The 8110-nt window shown below is 37.9% G+C and overlaps 1 long non-coding RNA gene across 2 annotated transcripts; it reads right to left on the bottom strand.

The window, feature by feature from the left end:
• Positions 1–2168: 2168 nt before the first annotated feature.
• Positions 2169–6828, bottom strand: LOC112780022 (uncharacterized). Of its 2 annotated transcripts, XR_011877422.1 has the most exons (3): positions 6462–6828; positions 6096–6353; positions 2169–2729 (listed from the first exon to the last, which is right to left on the bottom strand). It is a non-coding gene; the product is annotated as an uncharacterized lncRNA (long non-coding RNA). The 2 variants fall into 2 exon arrangements; XR_003190970.3 differs by lacking the exon at positions 6462–6828 and having other exon boundaries at positions 2250–2729; positions 6096–6394.
• Positions 6829–8110: the final 1282 nt, after the last annotated feature.

Genomic DNA, 8110 nt, shown 5'->3' with positions numbered 1-8110 from the left:
TAGGCATGTAAAATGCCTTTGCATGCAATTCTAGCGTTGAACGCCAGCCAGATGCTTGTTTCTGGCGTTCAGCGCCAGCTCTTCCTCAGTGTGCATTTCTGGCGTCTGAACGCCAGGATGCTGCTTGTTTCTGGCGTTCAACGCCAGAAACATGCTCTGTTCTGGCGTTGAACGCCAGACAGATGCTCCTTACTGGCGTTTAAACGCCAGTAAGATCATAAGGTGTACTTCAACGAATTTTGGGTGTATTTCTTAAATTCTTTGGGTGTAGTTTTTGTAATCCTTTGGGTGTATTTCTGTAATTCTTTGGGTGTATTTCTATAATCGTTTGGGTGAATTCCTGTAAACGTTTGGGTGTATTTCTGTAATCCTTTGGGTGTATTTCTGTAATCGTTTGAGTGTATTTCTGTAATCGTTTGGGTGTATTTCTAAAGTTCCATTATCTTCAAATTTGGCAAGAAACTCGTTTTCATGGAGGAAGAAGAAGAAGAGTCGTTTATAATGCATGGTGAGTAACGCGCTTTGGAAACAGGAAGTGGTTGAATAACGTGCGTTTATTTACTCTTGAATGTGGGAGTGTAATGCTTGTTTTTTGTTGGGCTTGTGCCAACTTGTAAGACTTGTAAGCCAAAAAGACTTGTATGTGTAGCAGGCCTCTTAGGAGTTTGGGACAGCCCAATATTTCATTGGTCATGACTTATGATTATTTAATAAGTGTGGGTCTTTTATGGCTAGATTAATATAAAAGGGATTTTTCTATCTTGTGTGGTGAACAAAGAAAGAAAATTGGCTATGTTCAAAGAAGACTAACCACCATACCCTAGGTCGCAGAGAAATACAGTTTGCTAAGATTTTCATATTTTACGTCTTGCTGAATTTTTTGTTAAGTCTCCTTTAGAGACTACCACCATGAAAGATGGATTTGTGAGAGGTGGGGCATCTAGATCTTATACGCCGAAAAACACACCCAAAAAAGATGAAGAGACTTCCAAAAAGGAGCTGAAAAAGAGCAAAATTGCAACTCAAGGGGACGAATTCTCGACAAGGAAGCCAATCCAGCTAGAGTTGAAGACTGGATGGTGGATGACACAAGGAACTTAATGGAGGAGCCCACTATCCATGAGTTGGCTGCTGTGGAGGAGATAGGTGTTAGTAAAATAGCAACTAAAAAGATTTTCTTTTGCCTCAATGGTAAAAAAAAGGAAACCAGGCATACCAAGAGGGAGAGGCGTCTCAGAAGCACAAGGAGGAGGAGACAGTCATGCAGGATGATATGAAAGCTGATGAAAGTGATGATGACTTGGATATTCTCATAAAGAAGTTGCCAAATGGATTATACAACTTAGTCATTAGTGAAGGAGTGCAGAGGGAATTACGAAAAGATTGATGGAAGACCATCATTGTCAAGATCTTGGGGAGGAAGATCTCTCTCATTACTCTCAAAAGGCGTTTGGAGGCTATGTGGGATAATATGGGGAGTATAAATGTTATTGATCTAGGAAATAATTTTTTTTTAATAAAATTCCATAATTCTAGTGATCTGGACTACGCTTTGATGGAGGGGCCATGGAAGGTATTGGATCACTACCTTACTATTCGGCTATGGAAACCGAATTTCAATCCTACCACGGCAGTAATTGATAAGATAGCAGTCTAGATTTGACTGCCAAAATTGCCTATTGAATATTATCATAGAGCCATTTTACAGAAGATTAGTGGGATTGTGGGAAGAACCATTAAACTTGACACTAATATAGTTGAGATCACAAGAGAAAAGTTTGCACGTTTGTGTGTGGAGGTAGAACTGGACAAGCCCCTGGTATCCCAATACCTTATAAATGGACAAGTGCACAAAATTGTATATGAAGAAATTCATCAAGTTTGCTTCCAATGCGATAAAATTAGGCACGAGAAAGCTAACTGTCCAGAAAACAACAAAGCAAAAATGCAGTAGAGCAAGCTCAGGCAGAGAGGGAGAAAGGAAAATGAGATGGATCATATGTTGAAGGAGAGGGTAGAAAATGAATTACAACAAAAAGTCATGGAAGCTTCCAACGACAATTTTGGACCATATATGCTTGTACAACGTAATACACGTGGAAAGAAAGGAGTGAAAATTGGAGTAGGTGCGAGTAAAGGTGATGATAAGAATTAAAAAGGAAGGAATGTGGGTACAGGGAGACATGCATCTCGATTCGAAATTTTGCATATTGAAAATGAGAAGGTATAAGAATTACCTAATCATGAGGTGTCAGAAGCTGAGGCCACTAATGATAAAAGAGGAAATGACAAAGCATCCCAACCCAAATTAACTAGAGTTAACAAACAGAATAAAGACCAAACCCAACATCCCCTGACCAAAGCCAGCTCCAAACAAGCCCACACTAACAACGATAACCCAAAAGCCAAAGATGTAAACACAAATGTAACCACAAATCTAAAACAGAAACCACAAAGAGAAACCTAAAACCAAGTCACACAGATTGGCCCAAACCTAAACACACACAAAGACCACTTATTAACAACCAGCATGATATTTAACAGCCCCCTAAACTATTTCCAGGAGAATTGGGCTGAATCTGAAGCCCACAGCCCAAACCAATCCGTAGAAGTTTCAAATACTGGAAAATAGGTGATTATGATGGAAAAACCACATGATCCTAAGCCCCCCAATTTTAACGCAGAATTTATTTCAATAAACTTTAGTGACCCCATCAATGCCATAATACCTGTAGAGAAAGAAATATTAGTATTAGCTAATGACAATATGGAAGAATCTCCCCTTCAGGGGGATGAAATGAAATGCTTGTAAACAGGCTTTCCGTCTGGATACCTCCTTGGAAGGATGCTTCTCTGGGAAGATACCCCATCCTTATAAATATAATGATTATTCTAGTCTGGAACATTAGAAGGGTAGTGAATGTAGCCACAATTCGCACTCTAAAGGAAATTTGATAGCAGAAGAAGCCAGACATTGTTCTGCTTTTTGAGACAAGGTGCAAAAGTAGAAAAACTCAGGAGGTAACTAAATTCATTGGTTTTCAGTTTTATATTGTAGAGGAGGCTATGGGTTTTTCAGAGGGCATCTGGGTGTTATGGAATAACCCCCATTTTAAAATACAGCCCATAGAACTATTTCACCAATACATTCACTTAGATTAACAAACACCGGAGTTAGAAAATAGAATCTAACGACTGTCTATACCAGCCCCCATGAGAGAATCATAAAGGAGTTTTTTGACAAAATTAAAAAATAGCTGATGAGATTCAGGATCCTTAGATGCTATTGGGAGATTTTAATGAAATTGCTAAAATGGGAGAAAAGAAGGGAGGGATCAGAATTGATGATTATGCTTGTCAAAAGTTTAGAGAATGGATAAACAAATGCAAACTCATTGATATTGGCTTTGTGGGATCGAAGTATACCTGAAAAGAGGCAAAGGGAAGGATTGGATAGAGTCTTCAAAAGGTTGGATAGAGCTTTAGCTAATGCAGAGTGAATAACAAAATTTGGTGATGCTAGAGTGAAAATCCTTCCAAGGGTGTATTCAGACCATCACCCTTTATTGGCAGTTTTAAGACCGAATCGAATTGATAGGGGGGAGAAACCTTTTTCATTTTGAAGTCATATGGGCTACACATCCGGAATTTAGTGAGTTCATTTAAAGGAGTTGGAACCAAAATAACCATTTTTATCATAACTTGAAAACTCTCACCCAAAAACTTAAAATTTGGAACAAATAGATCTTTGGTCATGTTCTTAGAAAGAAAAGAAGCTTTTTGAACCGGCTGGAAGGTATTCAAAGGAATGACGCATAAGGAAGAAACAGTTTTCTTCAGAGATTAGAAAAGGAGCTCTTAGCAGAATTAGAAGAGATTCTGAATCAAGAGAAAATTATGTGGATGCATTAATCAAGGCAGCAATTTGTTGTTGATGCGAACCGAAATACGAGATTTTTTCACACGAAGACTATGATTAGAAGGAGCAAAAACAGAATGCTAAAGCTACGAGACAGAGAGGGGAACTGGTGTAAGGACATGAGTGAGTTACAAAAAACAGCAGTGGAGTTCTACAAAGATTTATACCTAGATGATATAGATGACACTCCTGCTTTATTTACGCGAACCATATACCCTCCTCTAGAGGTGATTGATGACAACTCCCTTCAAAAAACTCCTTTGGAGACTGAAATTCAGCAGGCTCTGTTTCACATTGGATCGTTTAAAGCACCTAAGGAAGATGGATTTTCAGCATTCTTTTTCAAGGAGTATTGGGATACGGTTAAGGAGAATTTTTGCAAATACGTTGAGTTTTTGTAGAGAAATCCAGAAGAAATCAGAGACACTAACCAAACTCTCTTAGCCCTTATACCCAAATTGGAACAGCCAAACTTTATCACTCAATTTTGCCCTATTACACTATGTAATGTGGTATATAAATGTATCACAAAGATTTTGGTGGCTATAACCAAACCAAAGCTTGTTGATAGAATAGCTCCTTACCAGTCTAGTATTGTACCTGGAAGACAACATTATCATTGCTAAGGAGATGACACGTGACATAAAGAAGATGAAGGGGAAGAGAAAGTTTATGGCCATCAAGATAAATTTTGAAAAGGCTTATGACAGACTAGGATGGAAATTTATTAAGAAGCTTTTGGAGTTTGGGGTGGGAGGACATGCTAAGAGAATTATCATGAACTGTGTCTCAACTGTCTCCTTTAAAGTCCTCTGGAATGTATGCAAATCGGAAGAGTTCCAGCCAACACGAGGAGTGAGGCAAGGAGACCCCATATCTCCTTACTTATTTGTGATTGCTATGGACAAGCTCTCCCATCTTATAAAGGATAGAGTTATTGAAAGAAGCTAGAAACCTATGGTTGCTGGAAGGGATGAACCACCATAGCCCACCTACTTTTCGCCGACGACCTTCTTATTTTTGCTAAAGTTTCGGAGGCACAAATGGAAGTGATCAATGAAACTTTAGCAGTATTTTGTGATGTATCGATGCTAGGGATAAATGCGTTAAAAACGTCTATATTGTTTTCTAAGAACATGGAACAGAACCTCAGAGAAAAAAATAGTCCAGAAGAGTGGATATAAAGAGGTGCCATACCTTGGGAGATATTTGGGTGCCATGATTACAAATGACAGAAAGGGAAAGGACAACTTTAAAGGTACACTGGAAAGAGTGAAGAAGAAGTTAAGTGGCTGGAAGGCTTCTTGTCTGTCCTTTGCAGGATGAGTCACCCTAGCACAGTCAGTAATAGCCCCGTCTTTGAACTTTGATATGATGCATATGCAAATTCCTAAAGGGGTCTGCACTGATATAGAGAAACTACAGAAGAAATTTATATGGGGAGAGAAAGGTAACTCAAGAAAAATACATATGATAAAGTGGGATACTACATGAAGAGCCAAAGGAGAGGGGGGACTTGGATTTAAACGAATTGTGAAAATGAATCAGGCTTTCCTCATGAAAGTTGTGTGGAGGCTGTTCAATGAGCAAGATAGTATATGGACAAATGTCTTGTATAGTAAGTATGGAAGGAAGCTAAATTTAATCTATGAAATGAGAAGCCCTTCTATTGATTCATAATTTTAGAGGAGCTTGGTTAAGATTGCAGAAGATGTCAAAAAAAATATAAGTTTTTCTCTAGAAGATGGAAGAACCATAAGATTCTGGAAAGACGTGTGGATCAGAGGAGAACCCCCTCTAATTGAAATTCTGAATCAGGATTCTATTCAGAAAGATATGAGAGTCAGAGAATTAATTACTAGGGAAGGCACCTGAAACATACAGAGACTAAGAAAATGGCTGCCAGAAACACTTCTAAAGAAAATACATGCAGCCCCCCCTCCCCCAAGAGATAAAAGGGGAAGTGATTCCATAATGTGGACGCTCACTTATGATGGTAATTTTTCTGTTCGCAGTGCCTACTATTATCTAATCCCCCAGGACAACACACAATATGAAGTTTGGAACCTAATTTGGTCTTGGAAAGGACCACAAAGGATAAAATATTTTCTTTGGCAAATCACACATAAAAGATTCATGACAATAGATAGAAGAAGAAGGATCTTTGGAAGCTCACCTGATTGTCACCGGTGTCACGGAACCCCTGAAACCATAATCCACGTTCTTAGAGACTGCCCTGTAACGTCCCGAGTTTGGACACAGCTCCTTGATCCCTCCAAGATTCAAGAATTCTTTAGAGCTCTATTCAAATACTGGCTAAGATGGAATCTGTCCACTGAGTTAGGGGACCAAAACCAGCATGACTGGACCTCAATCTTCGTCATCGCTTGCTGGTAGCTATGGAAGTGGCGTAATCAAGAAATCTTCACCTATCCTGATAAGCGTCCGCAAGATCCAGTGACTTTTATTAGGCAATATGTTGTTGAGAATGAAAAGGCATTTGATAAAAATAAAATTTTTTTAGGAAGTAAAGAAGAATAACGGAGATCCTTATAGCCTGAACGCCTCTCCCGAAGGGATGGGTCAAAGTTAATACGGATGAAACTTCTGTTGGCAACTCTAGAGATGTCGGATGCAGTGGCGTGGTTAGAAATGAAGAGGGAAGGTGGATAGCTGGGTTCATTATGAACATTGGACATTGCTCTACTTTTGAAGATGAGTTATGTGGAGTCTATCAAAGCATAAAATTGGCGAAAGACTTGGGGTTTAAAAGGATAGCAGTGGAAACAGATTTAAGGTCGGTTTGGCAAGTGCTAAGGAAGAAGAAGTGACGAAAACAGCAAACAAATCCTCTTGTTAGAAGCATAGAAGCTCTGTTTGAAGATAATAGGCAGATAAGACTTTCACATATCTATAGCGAAAGAAACCAAGTAGATGATTGGCTATCTAAAGAAAGTACTAAGTATCCCATAGATGTTTACTTTTTAGATAACTTTCCTAGAGAAGTGGGACAGTTTTTGGTTAATGATGCAAGAGGGATCTTATTACCCCATACTATAATTGCTTAGTTTTTTTTTGGGCCTTAGGCTCCATTTGAAAACCAAAAAAAGAAAGAGAAAATCAAACCAACTTTGATTGGTCGAGTGATCAGCTCACTCATCTGCTTAAACAAGTGTCAGTAGTTCGAATTCCGCCTTGTACATACAGCAACCCATTGACTAGCGATAGACCCTTAAATGAGAGCTCAGATCCGCAACGAATTTGTCCTTAACCTGTCGAGTTAAGAGATACGTAAGTAATCAAAAAAAAAAAAAAATCAAAATTTTACATAAAATTAAAAAGATAAATTAAATATGTAAAATATAAAAGATGACCTCATTTCGCACTTTTCAGATGAGTCGAGTAAGATTTAGTGCTTCAATTAACCTTTGTTTTGCATCTAAGCTTTGTTTTAGCAACTCTATTAATTTTTTCCACCATTTCTAAGGTTCTTTTTCGGATGGAGGCGAAGACAATTCGTCGATTTTTCAGGCTTCCAGTAATCGATGGCGAACGACCAGTCTCATAGGCAATGAAAGACAAATTCCTCATGATTGTCGCAGTGGGAACATGTGGGACTAACCGAGTGAATCTTTATTGTGCAATCTCCTCTTCACTAGTAAGCCTTCATGTATGACATTTCATAAAAAAAAAAATAATCTTTGGCTGATACTTCAACTCCCAGATTATAGACCATAACTCCTTCTTTATGTTTCTCACACAAGAACTCAATAGGTGGGTGAAAAAAAGTTAAAAGCAATTTTATAGTCCGTAGCAACAATGTACGACCCAATCTTGGTGCTTAGCCAGGTAATCTCATCTTCTTCCGGTGTGATTACTTTTTAGATTATTGCTGCTACTTGTTTTAAGTTAAATATCTCTAAAATTAATGTTTGGTTCAATTGTCTGTTTGATAACATAATGTCTCATACTGTTTCTGTTTAAAAATCAATGTGAGGATTAATAATTAGAGGCATCGAATTAAATATTTTTACTCAATTATTCTCTTTTATTCTAACCCAATTTTCTTTGCCTATTTTATTTAATTAAATTGATATTCTAACGACTATAGTTATAAGGAGACATATTAGAATTATAAATTTAATTTTTTTAAAATGAAAAAAATAAAATTTTAATACATTTATTTTATAT

This window comes from Arachis hypogaea, chromosome 19 (genome assembly GCF_003086295.3).
Source record: "Arachis hypogaea cultivar Tifrunner chromosome 19, arahy.Tifrunner.gnm2.J5K5, whole genome shotgun sequence".
In the NCBI taxonomy this organism is placed as follows: domain Eukaryota; kingdom Viridiplantae; phylum Streptophyta; class Magnoliopsida; order Fabales; family Fabaceae; genus Arachis; species Arachis hypogaea.
The sequence above is the reverse complement of the archived record's forward strand: the minus strand, read 5'-3'. Positions and strand labels throughout refer to the sequence as shown.